The sequence below is a fragment of the Agelaius tricolor genome, unplaced genomic scaffold, assembly GCF_023055355.1.
Source record: "Agelaius tricolor isolate 1412-34295 unplaced genomic scaffold, bAgeTri1.0.p SCAF_15, whole genome shotgun sequence".
In the NCBI taxonomy this organism is placed as follows: domain Eukaryota; kingdom Metazoa; phylum Chordata; class Aves; order Passeriformes; family Icteridae; genus Agelaius; species Agelaius tricolor.
This window is the reverse complement of record NW_027269275.1, coordinates 3,816,497-3,832,326: the sequence shown is the minus strand read 5'-3', so window position 1 is coordinate 3,832,326 and position 15,830 is coordinate 3,816,497. Positions and strand designations below refer to the sequence as shown.

Genomic DNA, 15,830 nt, shown 5'->3' with positions numbered 1-15,830 from the left:
GTAAATAAACTGTAAGCAGATATTGTAGATTGGAGATATAAAAATAAGTGTCTCAGTGTGTTAGTAATGATGTGTACAGCTGAACAACTGTCAGATTGCCAGTTCCAAACTTTCCTGCTTTGTCTGAACTCAGAACTGGAACTTTTATTTTTCTGTCTTCAGCAAAATGCTATTCAGCTCTCTTATGTATAAGTAAACTGAAATCAAGACCACAAAATAAGAAGATAATACATTAATTTTTTTAAAGTATGATAGATCCTTGAATCTTCTTTTTGCTGAGAAGAGTATAATGTGCCACTTGTCTGAGGTGTCTAACTTCTATTTAAGAAATTTTCTCTCTCTAATTTTTCTCTCTCTAATTTTTATTTTTAAGGAAGTTTTCTTTAACACTTGTTGAGCAATACTTCTTTTTCAGAATCTATCTAAAAGTATTTCCCTGAGTATTGGGAACTTCCTGACAGCAATGTACATGCAAGATTATGTAAAATATAGTTAAAAAAGCCTGATTTCCTCCCCTACAGCAACAGCTGAAGCAAACAGGATTCAGGAGAGTATGGTGGATTTGGATCATGGGGGACTAGGCCAGCCCTGACCATTTTCACTCTGGCATTCTCTTTTTTTCCCTTTGAAAGAGTAGATACCAAATGATTGGCTGTACTGAGAAAGCATTTGAAGTTCTTGACAACAAACAGTATCTCTGGGAACTGACAGTGCACATATCTTTGGGAAAACAAAGATTAATAGTGCATGCAGCACACAAAGACTGGCTAAGTCTGGAAGGGCAGTTTTGACTGCAAGACTCTTTTGATTCAATAGAACAAGAACACACAGCAGCTTTGATCTTTTTTTTCTTTGATCTTAGAGACATTCCTAATCATTCTGGTGTCAGTACATTGACACACACTGAGAAAATAAGTGAAAAAGTGAAAAATAAATTTACTTTCAAGTTTTGTCTGTTATCAAGGGCTGCCAAGTTAGCAGGATAGCTCCTTCCAGTGAAAGCCCTTGTGAGGGAGCAGCTCTGGATCTTGGTGTCAAAAAGGGCAGTTACAGTCAGAGATACAAGATTTTATTCTCATATTGAAGACAAATGAAAGAAGACATCATGAAGGGAGTTTATGTTGCCTACTTTCTGACTGATTCTAAAATGTCTTTGTACTTACACAAACAAAAATCTGATTGCAGAAATTAGGTTAATCATGGAAATGGAAGATGGCTTACCTAGGTGAAGGTATGGCTGATCCTGTGATACTCTGAAATGGGAGTCACTCTGCATGTCAGCAGTCCTCATGGCTTTTTGTGGTGGATGCTTACAGTCAGGAGGGCACCATAATCCATCTGCAAACTTTGATTCATATTTTTATTTGTTTTACTAAAGAACTTCATAGAAACAGAATTGTTTGGGTTGGAAGGAGCCTTAAAGATCATCCAGTTCCAACCTCTGCCATGGGCAGGGACACCTTCCACTATCCCAGGCTGCTCCAAATCCTGTCCAGCCTGGCCTTGGACACTTTCAGGGATGCAGCACCCACAGCTTCTCTGGGCCACCTCACCACACTCAGAGCAGAGAAGCTCCTCCTAATCCCAACCTAAACCTACTCTCTTTTAGCCTGAAGCCATTTTCCCTTCTCCTTGTCAATAGTCTCTCTCTCCATCTTTCTTGCAAGCTCCCTTCAGCTACTGGAAAGGCACAATTAGGTCACCCCAAAGCTTCTCTTCTCCAGGCTTTGGGTCATCCCAAAGTTTCTCTTCTCCAGGCTGAACAATCCCAGTTATCTCAGTCTTTCCACAAAACAGAGCTGCCCCAGCCCTCTGCTCATCCTGGTGGCCTCCTGTGGCCCTGATCCAGCAGCTTCCTGCCTTTCCTGTGCTGAGGAGCCCAGAGCTGGAGGCAGTGCTGCAGCTGGGATCTCACCAGAGCAGAGGAGAGGCCAGGAGCACCTTCCTTGACCTGCTGTCCATGCTTCTTTTGATGCTGTACTTCAAAGCTTTCCTTATGGGTTAGGACTGATTATGTTTTGAGTGTCCCACAGACACAACAGGAAGATACCCTTTTCCTGAAATCATTTCAATTAATCACTTGTGGGTAACAGGGTGAGTAGGTAGAAGGTGATGGAGAAGAACCATGGCCTCAGGTTTCCCCACTGAGGAAATCTGGATATTTGAAAAAAGTTCTTCATGCAAAGACTTGTCAAGCATTGTATCAGGCTAGCCAGGGCAGTGCTGGTGTCACCATCCCCAGAGGGGTCTAAAGGGAGGGACTGTAAATGGGGCACCCAGGGATGAGGTTTAGTGGTGGACCTGCAGCAGCTTGAACTTCATCACCTTAGAGGTCTTTTCCAGCCAAAATGATTCCATGATAAATGAGCCAGGAATTCATTATGGACCATCATCTCAGCACTTCAGCAGTCTGTGCATTGCTGCTGTATCAAAACAAAATGATGTTTAAGTGGTGATGCCTTAAGTTTCAGCTTTTCTGTTTTTTCAGATCCTGCCCTGCATTGGTGCATAACTCTGAGCTCCATGTAGGTGTCATTAAGCTCTCTTCACATTTGGTCAGACTAAACAATCCTTCCAGGACTGAGAACCAAGGTCACCAACACAGCCTCAGGCCTGAAAGGTATAAATATAAGTGAAGTGGGGGGAAGAAACAGTGGAATGTGACTTCATTACCTAAAACTATAATTGGACAATAAACCTCTGAGATGCAAATAGACCAAACTTCTATCTGTGTGAGAAGCTCATGACCATGGTGCATTTTGGGTGTGGTCTCCAAGGCTTTTGCACTGCCCAAGGTGTATCTGCTGAAGGTGGAAGGAATGAGGGACTTGTCTTGACAAACAAACCCTGGGTCTGCTGGTAAATAGAGCTGGATACTGCCAGATAAACAATGGGAAGGATTCCTCTGATTGATAAATGGAATGAGAGAGATTTGTCTTTACAAACAAACAATGGGAAGAACCATAAATCCCATAAGGAATTCCATTAATTGACACAAGGAAAAGACAAAGGTGTACCTTTGTCAAGTACCCCAGCAAATGGGGAAAGAGGAAAATGTGGCCAGAAAATTTGGATAAAAAGAAGGCTGCATCCTCCTAAAATCTGAGAGATCCCAGGAGAATGCCCCATGGCCTCTCCCTTTATTTGAATAAAGTAAAAAGGACTTCTCTGTCTCCTTTTTGAACACAAACCTCTGGTGTTTGTGGATTAATTTTCCTGACAAAGGCCTTCAATAAATACCTACTTTATTCTTTTAACTCTGTCTAGCCTCTGCTCTAGGTAGCCACCCCAAGGCATCAGTGGGATTTTCTATTATGAGAGAGATTTCCAGTTATTTATAGATGAATGCTTCAGAACATGAAGGACGGCAAAGGGAACCCCATCAAGTTTGAAAATGTAACAGTGACAAAGGCTGGCATCAGAGGTAAGGCAGAAGGGAGAAGAGTATCTGAGAATAAATCACAGAGCTTTGCATTTGAAGACAAGAGCTTGTATTTGTGACTGAGAATGAGGAATTGATGAAAAACCAGAGGGAAGGACATAAAACAGACGTTGAAGGGGAATTTGTGTGTTGGAGATTAGGATTTTTCCTTTCTTTTTCTTTCTCTCAGGGAATTTCGTCCCATTTGTCGCTAAGGAACGATAATGACCGGTTATTGTGAGACAAAAGAAGTGACTACGGTGGGGTATGGATGCAGCTGCGCTCCTGTAGCTCCGCGATTTTCCCTGGGAAGGGCAGGGACACCGTGAGGTTTTGCAGGGGCTGGCCTGGGCTCCTCTCCCCCTCGGGACTGGAGGGAACGGGAGCCGTGGAGCCGCTGCTCCAGCGGGGGAATCTGCTGGGAGTCCAGCCCGTTCCTGCTTTCTCCTGCTGTGTTTGGCTCCTGAGAGCGACCTTTGAACGGGACTTTATCAACACCGAGCTGACTGAAGGGACCGCAGGCCAGAGCACACACGGCAGTAACACACCTGGAAAATTCCATGGATACTCTCAGCTGCTTTGAAGGAGCACAGGAACTACCATGTGTGAAGCAGATGATACTTACGATTCAACAGCAGGACAAGGCAGCGTCTGTAACTTGGATAAATAAAGAGAAATAATCAGATTGCCCAGTTTGCCTGTGTGAGTGGAAGTGGTGGGGAGCTGTTTCTTACTGCCCTGGTTTCATTCCTGGATCAGAGACAACTCTTGGTCCCTCCACAACATGAAATAAGTGCTACTGCAAACCATTTGTTAGGGAAATTAATCCACAAACACCAGAGGTTTATGGCCAAAAAGGAGACAGAGGAGTCCTTTTTCTTTATTTGAATAAAGGGAGAGGCCATGGGGCATCTCTCAAATTTTTGGAGAACTCAGCCTCCTTTTTATCCCAATTTCCAGCCACATTTCCCTTCTCTCTTTCCCCCTTGGCTGAGGTACTTGAGAAGTTCAGACTTCCTGATGCACCTGATACCAAAGATTTCCCTCTAAGGTATAACTCTCCCTTTTAATTTTTAATTCTTACAGAATTTAGGGGTTTTTCTTCCCTATTGTTTCTTTCATCTTTCAATGTCTAATTTCATTTATCAGCAAACTTAAAGTTTATTTGTAAAAGCAAATATCATTTTCCACTCATCAATCAGTGGAATCCTTCCCATTATTTCTTTTATCTCCCAGTGCTAGCTTTGTCTCCCAGCAGACCACAGCTATCTACCACAGCTTTTTTGAAAAGACAAATCTGCTATTCCTCTCACACTGCTGCTCTGGACAGCTCCTCTTCTCTTCACTCAGGGGCTCATGTGAATTTTTACTCTATGATGTAGGTGGCTGTTTTCTTTTGCACCTGCAGACCTGAATGCTGTAGTGAAGATGACTCCTGTACTGCTGCCACCAGATTAATCTGGGCTCAAACCCCGATGGTGCCAGCTGAGTTGGGCAACTCAAATAACTAAATAGAAGTTCTATGGGGAAAAGGTACCTGTGGCTTAGGGACATACAAATACAGACAGGTTTGTGAGTACTGAACCTGAAATCATGCTTTGCACACTGAACTCTCCTTTGGTTTTATTCACAGTTGAGCTAACAATTCTGAAAGCGCCTGTATTTTAATTTTTGAACAAGATACCTCCTTAATTTTCTAAATCAATAAAATTTCTTTGTGTGTTGAAGATGAGGATTTTTACTTTTTTTAAAATATTTTTTATCTTTTTTTCTTTTTTTTTTTTTCATCTCTCAGAGAATTTTCTGCCATTTGTTGCCTAAGGGATGGCGATGATGGTTCCTGGGAGACAGAAGATGTGGCTGGGAGGAGGAGGAGTGCAGCTGACTGCAGAATCTTTCTTGGCTGAGCTCTTTCCTTTAGGAAGTGCAGATACACCTCGAGATTTAGGCTGGGATTCAGGGGCCGGGCTCAGCTCCTCACTCTGTGATCGGAGTGCACAGGGGTGCTTTTGGTGCCAGTCCTGCTGCCCAGAGGATTCGCTGCCACCGCGGAGTTTTCATCCTGCTCTGATTCTACTCACTTTATTTACTCTTACTGTCGCAAGAGCAGCTCTTGGATCGGAACCTTTTCCCAACCACGACCTCGCTGGGAAGGGGACCCCGACCCCAATCCCTTCCCGGCGGCATCGTCTCCCGGTTTGCAGCAGCCCAGCCCTGCTGTTTGTCTGCCTCTGCTGCTTGGGGGTTTTGGCTCCATTTTAACGCGACACCCGGCATGTTCTGGCACGGCTCCGGAGCCTTGGCCGCTCCCCGCACTGTCCCTGCTGGGGCCGTGCCGCCGCCATTCCGCCCCTGAGGCACCGCCCGCCCCTGCGGCCGGGCACGGGAAACCCCGTCCCTTCCTCCCTGCCGCAGCCACAGCGCCTCCTGCAGGCGCGGGGGAGCCACGGCCCGGCCGCAGCCACAGCGCCCCTGGCGGCGCTGCTGGAACTGCAGCTGGTGCGCGGCCCGGTTCGGAGCGCCGCGGGTTCGGCCCGGCCCGGGTTTTCGGTGTGAGAAACACCGGCCCTCGCCTGGGGAATTAAACAAGTCTAATGAAGGACAGTGGGAGACAAGGACCACAGAGCAAAGGTTATTACAGACGGGTGCACCTTAGCACTCGCTTCGGGGATACCCCTTAATACCTTTTCCCTTACAACAGCCTGTTGTATATTCATAGTCCCTTATGCATAGTAAACTTTTCCCCAAAGTAGTTTACACGTTCCAAGAATTGTTTAGCCTGGCTCCTCCTTGGGTCTGCGTTTTTAGAGCATGCAGATTCTTTGGTTGTGGTTTTAGTCCTTTGTTATCCCCTCCAGTTTTGGGCCTTGGTGCACCCTGACTTCAGGTTGGCAGATGCGTCCAGGTGTGTTCATCCTGTGTGCGTTGGGTGTTATCTCATCCCAGCAGGCATTTAACACAAACATACTTATATCAGCTATTTCATTAAGCTTAATTAACAACAAAAATAAAACCGATATCTTTACAACAAAGTAACTTTAACACCACACCTATAAAATCCATTTTAATATTTGCTAAAAGCTAATATTATAGTACGTATCTATAACACCACAAACCATGGCCAGCTGAGGCACTGCAGGATGAGGCAGGGCTGGAGCTCTGGAGGCAGTCTCGCCTATAAATGTCTGAAAATCCGACATTTATGCATTTTCCTCCGCTCTCTGCGTGTGCTGTGCCACAGCCAGGGCGGGCGGGTGCGGTTCGCGGTCCCGCACGGGGCAGGGCCGGCGGGGCGGGCGGGCAGAGCAGGCCCGGAGCAGGCCCGGGCCCACTGCAGTGCTTTAATACCGCACTGAGAGGCCGCTCAACGCGTGGCGCCGTGGCTTAGTTGGTTAAAGCGCCTGTCTAGTAAACAGGAGATCCTGGGTTCGAATCCCAGCGGTGCCTGCGCCGGCGGGCCGGCTTTTTGTCCCCCGCGCTGTTTTACCGGCCGGGATCAGCCGGGGAGAGGGGGAAACTGCGCGGGGCGTGCGAGTAACTACAACAAACAGCGCGGGGCGTGTGAGTAAATACAACAAAGTGTGCGGTGGGTGTGTGTAAATACAACAAACAGTGCGGGGCCTGTGAGTAACTATAACAAAGTGTGCGGTGGGTGTGTGTAAATATAACAAACAGCGCGGGGCGTGTGAGTAAATACAACAAACAGCGCGGGGCGTGTGAGTAACTATAACAAAGTGTGCGGTGGGTGTGAGTAAATATAGCTAACTATGCAGTGGGTGTGAGTAACTACAACAAACACCCCAATGGGTGTGAGTAAGTACAACAAACAGTGCAGAGTGTATGCATGTGTGTGTAAATACAACAAACACCCTGTGGGTGCGCAATGGGTGTGTGTGTAAATACAACAAATATGCAGTGGGTGTGCAGTGGGTGTGTGTGTAAATACAGCAAACTGTGTGGCGGGTGTGTGTGTAAATACAACAAACAGCCAGGTGGGTGTGTGGTGTGTGTGTGTAAATACAACAAACACCCCAGTGGGTCTGCAGTGGGTGTGTGTAAATACAACAGCCCAGTGTGTGTGTGTGTGTGTAAATACAACAAACACCCCAGTGTGTGTGTGTGTAAGTACAACAGCTCGGTGTGTGTGTGTGTACAACACCCCAGTGTGTGTGTACATACAACAGCCCGTGGGTGTGTGTGTACATACAGACACGCAGGAACAGCTGCAGTTGCACATCCCGGCTGTCTCCTGTTGGCTTTATGGGGAAGTTTTCCAAGAGTGTTTATACACACAGAGTCGGGAAAATGCCTCTCACCATGTTTTCTTCTAATCGCCACATCCTCAGCAGCCCCTGTGGCGAACAAAGCCATGGTTGCCTGTTCTCCTGCCCTTCAGCAGCCGGAGCGCCGCTGACTCCGTGGTTGCTGCTGAGGTTTTTGGTGTCCATCAGCACCGAGTCCTGCCTGTCACCCCTTACCTGCTACTGTCACATTGAGTGTGGCTTTTCTAAGTGACACTTGCAATAAGCACTCTGTGCTACCACGCCATTAGTGACACAGCAGAGTGTTAAAAATAGGTGAGAAACTGTGGTAAAATAGTTGATAATCGCTAAGCATGTACTGTTAGTTTGGTTGTTATATTGTAAAAGGGGTTAAAGGGCAGTTATAGGAAATACGGTACTCAAGGTACCATAACACACCTCAGTAAAGAGCCCCACGAGCCAGCCTGGACAGAACTGTCATGGCCAATCAAGCGCCTTAAGCCTTCCTGCAAATGAAGGATCCCGACAGAAACCAATCCAAAGGGACAAAAAACAGCTTAAAAAGGGGCATCTGACCCAGGGAATCCGTGCTGTTCCCCCTGGAGCAGCCGGCGCTGCTCCATCCCTGAGGGAACGCTCCTGCCCGGCCCGGGCCCCCTCGCTTCAGGCCTCTCTTTTTGTTATGATAAATCTGAAATCACTTTAGTACCCGGAGCCTGCTCCCGTTTGTATCAGAGGGACAAAGGGGTTTTCTAGGAATCTTGAAAAATTAAAAGCCAAACCTTGCTCTGTTAGGCATGGAAATAAGGTTCAGCAAAAACATTCCAAATTTGTGTTACTCTAAAGAAAGGCAGAATCCATCCCTAAATCTAAAGGTAAAAGGCTTAAAATCCATTAGTCCAAGTTCCAGCCTAGCAATCATATCCTTCAGGTGGTTTTTTTGCACTCACACAGCAGTGATGGGAGTAAATGGATTCACAGCCACATTTGGGGGGTCAGAGTTTTTAGGACTCAGATCAGCACCCAAATCACAGTTGTCAGTAGCCTCAAATGTAATGTATGAGGCTTAATGTCTAGGATGAACATTTTCCTTATAATGTTTACCTGCAGGACAAAAAGAAAAGAAAGGAAAGAAAGATTTCTTAGAGTAGCACTTACTGTAAAAATGCAGGCTAGATAGTATTTGATATGTCATAAAAATAAGTAAACCATAATTGCAAACTGTGATATATTTTTAAAAAATTAGAAGAAGCTTTGGACTAACCTCAAATAGATTGATATTATCCAAGAGAAAACAGAAGAACTAGGCAACTGGAAAGTGCAAATTAAGGAAGATTTGGGAAAAGAAGCTGCAGGGAACGCAGCCAATGAAACAGACTTGTTCTCAGCTCTTGCACAGGAGATTACTTGGGCATCCTTTGCTTTGAATATTTGTGCCTGCTGTTCCTCTGCTAGTTTCCAGCTACGTTCTGTTCTTTGGCTTGTAGATGAGAACCACCAATATAAAGAGTTCTAGGCATTTGTATAAAAATTGTTAATGCTCTTTTGTAATGCATCAGCAGGAAAGGGATGATGAGCCAGCCAAGATGGCACTGGAAGGGGCTTGTCATTTCCTGCTTTAACATGGGCACCCTAAAAACAGCCTGAAAACTCAAACTTGACTGTTTTGAGGGAAACCTCAACAAATTAGAGAAATCAGACTTCACAGCCATGAGAAGTTCAGCTCAGGCAGTGGCACAGAAGGGCAATCCCAGCCCTGTGCAGTTCTCAGGCCATGGCACAGAAGGGCAATCCCAGCCCTGTGCAGTTTGGCTCAATGGCACAGAAGGGCAATCCCAGCCCTGTGCAGTTCTCAGGCCATGGCACAGAAGGGCAATCCCAGCCCTGTGCAGTTTCCAGGCCATGGCCCAGAAGGGCAATCCCAGCCCTGTGCAGTTTGGCTCAGTGGCACAGAAGGGCAATCCCAGCCCTGTGAAGCTCTCAGGCAGTGGCACAGAAGGGCAATCCCAGCCCTGTGCAGTTCTCAGGCAGTGGCACAGAAGGGCAATCCCAGCCCTGTGCAGTTTCCAGGCCATGGCACAGAAGGGCAATCCCAGCCCTGTGCAGTTCTCAGGCAGTGGCACAGAAGGGCAATCCCAGCCCTGTGCAGTTCTCAGGCAGTGGCACAGAAGGGCAATCCCAGCCCTGTGCAGTTTCCAGGCCATGGCACAGAAGGGCAATCCCAGCCCTGTGCAGTTCTCAGGCCATGGCACAGAAGGGCAATCCCAGCCCTGTGCAGTTCAGCTCAGGCAGTGCTGGGCTCTGCCCTGGCTGTGTGGGGGCACTGGGAGCTGCAGAGCAGCTGCAGGAAGGGCCCTGGGGCTCCTGGCCAGTGGCCACTGGAGCTGAGCCAGCAGTGCCCTGGGGACAGCAGGGACATCCCTGTCCTGGGGCATCAGCCCCAGCACTGCCAGGCCAGGGGGGATTGTTCTGCTCTGCTCTGGGCTGGGGCAGCCTCAGCTTCAGTGCTGGGATTGGGGCACCAGAGCATGAGAAAGACATGAAGGCATTGGAGAGTGCCCAGAGGAGGCCATGAGGGTGGGGAAGGGTCTGCAGGAGAAGCCTCAGTGAGGAGCAGCTGAGGGCACTTGGTGTGTTCAGCCTGGAGGAGACTGAGGCCAGACCTCACTGAGCTCTTCAACATCCTCCCAAGGGGCAGCCCAGGGGCAGGTACTTGGGTGCCAACCTGTGCTCTGTGCCCAGGGACAGGACCTGAGGAAGCACATGAAGCTGAAGCAGGAGTGGTTTAGGAGGGCTATCAGGAAAAGATTTTTCCCCTCAGAAGGTGGTCAGGCACTGGAGGAGCCTCCTCAGGAAATTGGTCATAGCTCCAAGGCTGTTATAGCTCAAGGAGTGTTTCAACAATCCTCTCAGGCACAGGCTGGGATTGTTGGGTGTCTGTGCAGGGACAAAAGTTGGAGTCAATGATCCTGATGGGTGCCTTCTATTTCAGCATATTCTATGATTCTATGATAATGTTTGAAGAAGAAGGGCAAAATCAGAATCTGAATTGGTTCATGAGAACAGACCTGGTTTTTCTGGATTTTGCAAGACTCTGCTTTTATACATTAGTCAGAAATATGTAGCCCAAGCTTCTGTAAAGCCCCACCTTCTGCAATCCCCAAATTTCAAGGATGATCTATATACCTGCATTGGAATTAATCCTATAAGACAATATTGAAGTAAATGGAGTGAACCAAGGCATATTTTTTTTTGCCTAGATTGAAGGATATATAAAAACATCATACAGTTGCTTGTTTTGTCACAACCTTGGACATTTTAAATATGTATTTATGAAAAGCCTTCATCTGAGCACTGAGCTTTTTCTGAGTGCCCAGAGTGTGTGGTTGAAGGGCCTGCTGGGCTGAGCAATGTGCTGCATTTCTTATTTAGCAATCAACACTAATAAGAAACGTGACACTCACTTCACTGTGCCTGTTCTGCTGTAACAACATCTCAGTGTGCAGTTATTTCCAAGATTTGTTACCAATCCTTTCAAACTGCAATATGTCAGCCTAAAAAGGTGTAAGTCCATCTAAAAAGGTGCAAGTCCATCTGCTTTTTTCATTCATTTTCCCCAGTGTTTTACACTACCTCTGTGCAAGGAGGAAGGGTAAGTGCTGTCCAACGAATGGCAAATTCCATTTTCTCCAAAAAGGTTTTTTTGAGCATCCTGAAATGGGGAATATGGGCAGATTTCAATTTGCAAATGGAAAGGGTGTCTATGCTTGTTGAACTTGGTCTTGATTTTGGCTGAGCACTCATCACTCACTTGTTTTCCTTGCCAAAGTGGGCAACTGGACTATTCAGTCAATCCAGCCAACCTCAGTGAAACTATTCCTTGACAATTGTTTTTCTTTTTCCTCAGGATTAAGGCTTCAAGTGTCCTCCCTCTGTTACAGTAATATTTCATTCCCAAGATGAGAGTAGGGAGAGCAACCCAAGGAAAACACTCACCAATGGGGATTGTGTAAAGAGCTTTAATGCATTTGATTAAAAAAGCCTCTGTTAAAACATCTAGATACTAATCATGCCAAAAAGATTCAGTGCTGTTTATCATTGGACTTTCTCCAAAGTTCTTTAAGGTAGTTTAAAACTGCTAAACTAATCACTAACTCTTAAGCTAAATGCATATGTTGAGTGTGTATGGGGATTTTTTTCTTTTGCATTTATTTGTGGAAATAGACCAGAAGAAGGCTGCTTAACTCTAGAGTAGAATTGTAGTAACAAATTTGTAAATGTTGCTAAAATTGCATTAAAGCTTATTCGTGGTGTGCCAGGTAGCAGGCAGTAACAGCTGTCTTTGCATAAATATTTGCTTTTTTATTTGTAATGTGAGCTGAATAAGCTTCCTTCTCCCACTCTTCACCCACATGCTTTGTCATCACATCATTATCCAGAGAGGTAAAGCAGTTGAACTCTGTGTATAATTATATTATCAACTGCTCTAAAATACAGCGTGTTGTGCTTATATAGGCCCCCTGGCCCTTATGCTGCTGGTATTTGCAATGCTGTATTTGAAAATCCATATATGCTCTCTATACATGATATATATATATATCCATATATGCTCTATATATATTGCTCATATATATATATATATATATATATATATCCCATATATTGCTCATATGTGATCTATTTAATCTCCAGTGAGCAGGAGCACCTGGTCAGAGTAGCCCAGTGCATCAAGACCTGTCCTTGTCCCTCAGCTGCTCTTTGGCTCTGCACACACTGCTCTGAACTTTTCATCTCTTCTGCCATCTGCAGAATGACCACAATACCTTCTGCTCCCACAGAGGTAATGAATGTAGTATGAAGCACTCTGAGCTCTCAGATAAAATCAATGTTATTAAAATCGTGTTTTTGTTTTTCTTCCTCCCTGAGTTCAGGTCATGCTGGGACCAAGCCTTTTCAATAATGCTGGCAGCATTACAGATGCATTTAGATTGTTTCTGAGAAAAGGGGCCTGACTGACTTCATCCATTGATGAGACAGAAAAACAACTTGCAAATAAAACTTTTGAAACTATTAAATTGGGGATTTCATTTAAAATTTAGCATGTAGGACTGTTTTAGCCTTCTTGTTGAAGGTGCTTATTAACTGTTAAGATTATTTTATGTTGATCCACAGAAATATATGTAATACATATATTTATATATGTAATACATATATTTATATGTAATACATGTTTTTACAGGCCATATTTTTCTGACAAGATACTTCTACCTTATTCTCTCAAAATATTGCAATATTTTACATGAAGGTGTGTGATTATGGTATCAATATATGATTGATATTACTATTATTATTGGTATTACTATTATTGGTATTACTATTATTGGTATTACTATTATTATTATTATACATGTTTTTACAGGCCAGTATTTTTCTGACAAGCTACTTCTACCTTAATCTCTCAAAATATTGCAACATTTTACATGAAAGTGTGTGGTTATGATATCAGTACATGATTGATATTACCTGAGAAGGGTTAAGTGTAATATGTAGGTTATGATGAGTATTTAATAACACTTTAGAATCTTTCCAATTGCAACATTTATTGATGCCAAATGTAAACCAGATGGCCACAGTCTGTAAGAAGGTAGGTGAATACCCAATTTATGTTCCCATTATGATTGCCTCCCTCAAATGGAAGCTTCGAATGCTCTCCATTATCTATCAGCCCTGGCTCAGCAGGGAGGTCCCAGAGGTGCCAGTGTGATGCCAATCCAACAAGAAGGGCTGGAAGGAGGCTCTGGGAAACTGCAGGTCTGCCAGCCTGGCCTCAGTGCCTGGCAAGGCTATGGAACAGCTCGTCCTGAGTGCCATCACACAGAACCCACAGGGGATCAGGAGCAGCTGGCACAGGTTTAGGGAGGGCAAAGGGCAGGTCCTGCCTGACCAACCTGATCTTCTTTTGTGACCAGGGCACCTGCTAATAGAGGAGAGAGAGGCTGTACAGGCTTCAGCAAAGCCTTTGGTACTGACTCACTGCATTCTCCTGGAGAAGCTGGCAGCTCATGGCTTGGGCATCTTCACCTGGTTAAACCTGGCTGGAAAGCACTGCCCAGGGAGGTGGTGGAGCCACCATCTCTGAAGGTGTTCAGGGACCAGCTGGACGTGGCACTCAGTGCTCTGGTCTGGTTGACAAGGTGGTGTTTGGTCCAAAACTTGATGCAATGATCCCAGAGATCTCCTACAACCTAACTGGTTCTGTGATTCTCTGAAATTAACACCTGGTAAAGACAGGGAACCCTTTCAAGTTAAGTATGATAAACTATAACCTTTTGTAAAAGTATTTTACAGGAGCTCACATATTACCCTGACCAATCTATAGACACAAATCCCTAGAATTGTTAACTGTTCTCGTCTTTTTATCCACAAAGCACACAGTGTTGTACAGTTTTAGAGCTATAATGAATCTCTGAAATCATATTAAGGTGGAACCAAATAATCATTTAATTGCCAATAGCAAGAATCCTGTTAAATTATTTGAGCAGGAAGAGCACATCTACCTGCCTGTGAAAATTTGTGATAAAGTTAATGGTATGAGCTCTTCAGCAGCAATTGTTTGGGTCGTCTCTGGATATAACACATGGTAATTTAACCATGATTGTCTTGAATGGTTCCTAAATTGCTCTGTGTTTTCTTAATCATTGTGCATGTTTTCCTTAATTTTCTAGCTTGTGTGGGCAAGGACAAAATACACAAGATACAAATTCATGAAGAAGTCAGGAGGTTCTGGATTGTTCATGCATAATCTGTGACCAGAGCCTCGTGTCAGTCATACAGTGCAGTCTCAAGCTCAAAGATTTTCAGCTTGGAAAAGCACAGTTTAAATAATCAACTGTGTTACCTCAATGTATTTGGTAGCTATTTTTATGATGCCTGCCTTTGACTTGGTTTAAATGCAAGACACTCCAAATACATGCCAAAAGAACTCATCAGGTGAGTCCAGCCTGAAGCAGGTTCAGTGCTCTGGCCAGAATCTGATTTTTGGTTTTCATGTGACACTCTCATGTGTTATGAGTTGAAAGTGAAGTCTTGTCTTGAATTAGTCTAATAAAAAATTTTCCATCTGGAATGGAAAAGACTGTAATTCCCATCATTCATGAAAGCCTTACAAATTAACTTGGGAACAATAAATAAAAGATCTTTTAATGTATGTAATTGGAAGAGAATTTTATGTTCTAGCAGCTTCTGGTGAATTATCCTAATGGTGGCAAATTTATTGAGATGAGAAAGAGAGGAGCAGGGAAATCTGCCTGCCTGTATGTTTCCTCTTGTTGTCTAACAGCAGCTGCATCACTGGAAAATGTGTTCTAATGAGAATATTTATTTTTTCAATAGGAGACTAAACTGCTTTACAGAGTTCTGGATTGAGCCAAATGACTTTTAAAGCCCAGAAATTAAATTTTGAAATGTGTCAACTTAGATTCTAGCTTTGTTTTCAGCTGCTACTGCTGCAGGTTTTCTCTTTTGGTGTCTAACTGACATACTGTGTAAACACTTAATAAATAAGTTGCACATAAGGTGATGGAAAAAATATTATATATTGCCATACTTTCTTTGACTTAATCACAGCCTATGCAGTATCTCTAAGGATCTGTAGGGAATAAATTTAAGTTATCCAAATAGGTATATTTTTAATAAGCTTTTATGCTAGACAGTTGCCAGAATGTGATCTGTATCTGTTATTGATTAATAGCTGAATTAGGAACATGAAACAAACCTGTTCTTGAGAATCAGCTCCTGGGATTCTATCAAGCTGCTATGGAAGAATAGCATGTGCAATAATACATTAGCAGCTTAGTCTTTATATAAACATATGAAGTGGCGAAATACAAAGGCAGTATCTGGCAATAGAAAGAATTCTTAAAGTGCCAGAATTGCTGCAGATCTTTAACTGGTGTGCTGTTGTGATTAATAATTTTCTTAGGCCTTTCATAGCTTTCTCTGTGAAATTGTATCCAGGCCTTACCACAACAACAGTTAAGTATTACTTAACATAAGGAAATATCTAGGCTGAAATTGAGTCAGACTGACAGTGTATCTGGCCCAGTGTCCTCTCTAATAACCATGGCCCACAGCACATGTCTAGGGCA

General features: G+C 44.3%; 1 non-coding gene across 1 annotated transcript; it reads left to right on the top strand.

The window, feature by feature from the left end:
- The first annotated feature begins 6,794 nt into the window (after positions 1-6,794).
- Positions 6,795-6,868, top strand: TRNAT-AGU (transfer RNA threonine (anticodon AGU)). Its single transcript has one exon. It is a non-coding gene; the product is annotated as a tRNA-Thr (tRNA).
- Positions 6,869-15,830: the final 8,962 nt, after the last annotated feature.